The following is a 4,029-nucleotide window of genomic DNA, read 5'->3' on the forward strand; positions in this document are numbered from 1 at the left end:
TCCTCCAAACATAAAATTTTAATCATAAATCTTTAAATTTATCATTAAATTTGAATGGATTTCACATCATAAAAAATGAGCAAGTTACGGCCTTGGGAAGTTGACCTCCAAACTAGGGTTTAGACAAAATGACCTATAATCTTTCACCATAAAAAATGACTTTCCAAGCAAAAATAGCTCCAGACCTAAACATGAAAGTTGTTTGGAATGTCATTTAGAGTAATTTTTCTCTTGGAATCATTTTCATATGACAAAAATTGTAGGAGATAGGGTCTAGGGAACCCCAATTTTGACCAGTTGACTTTCTCTGGTCAACCACCATGAACCAACTTGCTAGATTGACATTCTCTTGACTTTTGGGACTCATGGATGATCATATACGCATAAGATGATATAAATTTAAGTATCCCTTAAAATATTTGATCAATTGTTGAAGAAACTTGTTGAAGAAGTCACATAAGATACCAAAATGAATTAGGGTTTCCAAGGCAAGCAAACTCCAAACTCTTAATGATTTCTTGATCAAAATAAAATGTGAAGATCATAGGGATTCATATATGATGTCTAGATCCATTACGGACCAATTCTTGATTGAGCTTCTTGCATTGAGGGTCTCAAACCCTATATATGAGCCTGATGGAGCATAGGTGAGCATGTGCACTACCTACAAAATAGTTAAACTATACAATGACATATTTTTGGTATTTTGGTTAGTAAATAAAGATAAATGGAGTATGATACAATCAAATGTGCTTAGTGATCTATCCCAATGCAAACCAATGAATGAGGGGTAATGAGGATGCCAAGTTGTGATCCCAATGCTAATGCATATGATGAGATAGCATGAAGGATCTTATGGTCAAAATTGGGGTCTTAAAGACATAAAATTAAATGAATTTAATTAAATGCCAAGAAGGTAAATGGAAATAACGTAAAGAGCAAGATTAATGTTAGGAGTTTGTGGTTAGTTAATGATGTTGGGACAATGACCATGTATGTGTTAGACGAGTTAGATAATTAATGTCATACCCTAATTTTTAACCCTAAAATCCTACATATCATTTGCATCCTTTCACACAAACAAGATCACATCTTGGTCCTTCCCCTATCCATCTTTGGGTTTACTTCTTTTGCAGAGATCATCAAGCACCCCTTCTTTGGTGTTTCACCTTTGTGTTTATATGATTAATTGCTTATCTGACCACTAATTAAAATAGAAAAATTATATTTTATTTTCCTTAAGTTTATTTTCCAAGGTACGGATTTTCAATCAAGAGCATCTAAAAGTTCTGTTGCTTACTTCTCAAGGAAAGTCAAAGGTTCATGTTTTTATTTTCATGCCTTCTTCAATAAGGAACTTCAAGATTTGAGCAAGTTAATCAAGAGTAAATAAAGGACACCTTATTTTGGATTCATATGATCACCCACGTACTTTGAAATGCAAGGAAAGTCCAACTACACATGCTTGTTCCAAGTGGTTTGACCAAAAAGTCAACATTTGAAGTCAAAGTTCCAAGGATCACAACTCCTTCAATTCTCAACATTATTGAATTATTCATTTGGCATATGACTCTTATCAACATCCTCTACAACTTATCTTTACATGACAAGATCAAATTATGCTTAGAGACATTATAGGTCATTTGTGGACTTATTGAAATTTGACTTATTTTCAAGTAACTTCTCCTCAGCTTTCAAAGATCACAACTTCTTCAATTTTCAACATTTGAGGCTGCTTCTTTTTTGTAAAATGTAATTTGTAATGCCCTTTACAATTTTGATTCAAGGAGTAAGGTCAAAATATGCTTGGAAGATCATGGAATTCATTGAGACATTACATGTCATTTTCAACCATGAATCACTTGAATTTTTCTAAGTTATATGATCAGTTTTTCTTGCCAACTTCAACATGACATAAATTTGTGCTCAAACATCCAAATGCAACCTTTCTTGACACATTGTAATTTTGGCCATGATGTTAGCACATTACAAAAAGAATGGGATCAAAAGGCCTCTTAAGTAGGATGCCCCATTGGGTTGAACATGGTGACTACCATTGCCCGAATTTTGAACTCCACTAATCTCAATTCTAAGCCAAATTAGCATGTGTTTTGGACCTAAAAATGTTTAAACAAGTCTACAGAAGTTAATTGACCTTTGAAACACATCATTTGGTTGAGTTTTGATGGATTTTAAGTCACACCTTTCTCACATTTGGATCAAATTCGTTTTGGATAAATTCTGCATCATTTTACCCGTATTTGAATCCCATCACATTCCCTATAAATAGAGGAAGCTATTGCATTAATTTCCAAGCTTTTGAGAGCCAAGAAATCCCCGATGCAACTTGAAATTTTCCAGAAAAGTTCAACTATCGTGTTTTAAGTTTCAGCTTATTTCAATCCAATTTCTTGATTCCATTAGCATCTTTGGTATCCTCTGAAACTTTTGCGACAATTCCCAAGCTCTGAGACCTTCTGAAATGCTCTAACCAGATCAAGCTTCATCAACTTTTGATTACCATCTAGACAAGGTAGTTCTGAGAATCATTTGAACTCAAATAAGTTACCACAATGTAGTCCTTCACTCTCTGATGCTTTCCCCTAACTTATCTGGTGTTGATTAATCGTGTTCATCTTTTAATTTTATATTTCATGGCTTGCTTGCTTCTGAAACTTCTCTGAAATTCCCTTTGCTCGATTTAGATAAATGAATTTGGAGCATAAGATTGAATTCGGGATGAGAAGAGGATCACAATGGTGGTGGTCTCGTGTTCTGAATTTACCAAACGATGAAGCTCCGGTGAGAGCTCACCGAAGAAGATTACTGGAGTGTTCCAGGTCATCTGAGTTTTTCCAAACACGTTGAACATTTGAAATGTTTTGATTGGTTGGATTTGGATTAGATTATATGTGTTTCTTCCAACGCGTTCTATCATGCTCTCTAACCCGAGGAGTGTTGGATCTGCCACTTCAATTAATGAGGTGTGATCCAACACTCTGTGTTTTTTCTGATTGTAATTTTTATTATTTTTAATTTCTTTTTCTTTTAAAATTCATAGTATTTTCATTTTTTATCCAAAAAAATCCAAAATAATTTCTAAAATTCTCTTTTATTTTTCTTTACCTGAATTTTATTTTTTCACAATTTATTTCACTGATTTTCTATTTTTCACGAGTTTTCTCTTTTCTCCTTTTTTTTAATTAATTTAAAAATATGTTTCTGCATTTTTAAATTCTGGGAAAATTATTACATGCTTCTTATTTTATTTTCAACCTTCCATAATTTTCTTGGTCATTTATTTGATGTTTTGAAGGACTTTATGGAATTTTCATTTTATTTCTATTTTAAAATTCATTTAAAATATACTTTGGGTGCATTTTATTTTATTTAATTACATTTTATGTCTGTGTGACCTTATGAACTTCTGTTGGCCTTGGATCATAATTGTTTGGACTTTAAGTCTCATCAAACTCAATGGATATTGGGTGTTGATGGGGTAAAATCCCTAATCCACCAAAATGGATGATTGGTTTTGATGATGACTTGATCAAACTTTTGATCCAATTTGGGTGTGACTTTTCTTCTTCATCTCCTTCTTTTCCCATTTATCAATTGGATGGTTTGTGTCTATCTTGTTCATGATGTATGGATTGGTACTTGATGAACTTTCATCATTTCAAATCTACCTTCTAAGTGATCATGGATCATTTAAGGTACTTTAGATTGATGGATAAGTTTGTCCTAAGTGTCATGATGTGTGGATTAAAGTAATGGACGATCCTCCTAGTCTTTGAGCTTGATCATTCCCTTTCTATATTTTTTTTGTGTGGCATGACTTTGGGACAATGATTTACATATCATTTCTCTAGAATGTATTAAACCAAACATTATTATTGACTGGACTCAGATAGTTATGACTTCTACATAAGTCCAGTTACGATTGCTTAACATAGTTCTAAATTTGTCCCAAAACCAAAGGCATTTTTATTAGAGAGATTGTAAGTCTCCTATTCCTCATGGAATTAT

Source organism: Lathyrus oleraceus, chromosome 4, assembly GCF_024323335.1.
Source record: "Lathyrus oleraceus cultivar Zhongwan6 chromosome 4, CAAS_Psat_ZW6_1.0, whole genome shotgun sequence".
In the NCBI taxonomy this organism is placed as follows: domain Eukaryota; kingdom Viridiplantae; phylum Streptophyta; class Magnoliopsida; order Fabales; family Fabaceae; genus Lathyrus; species Lathyrus oleraceus.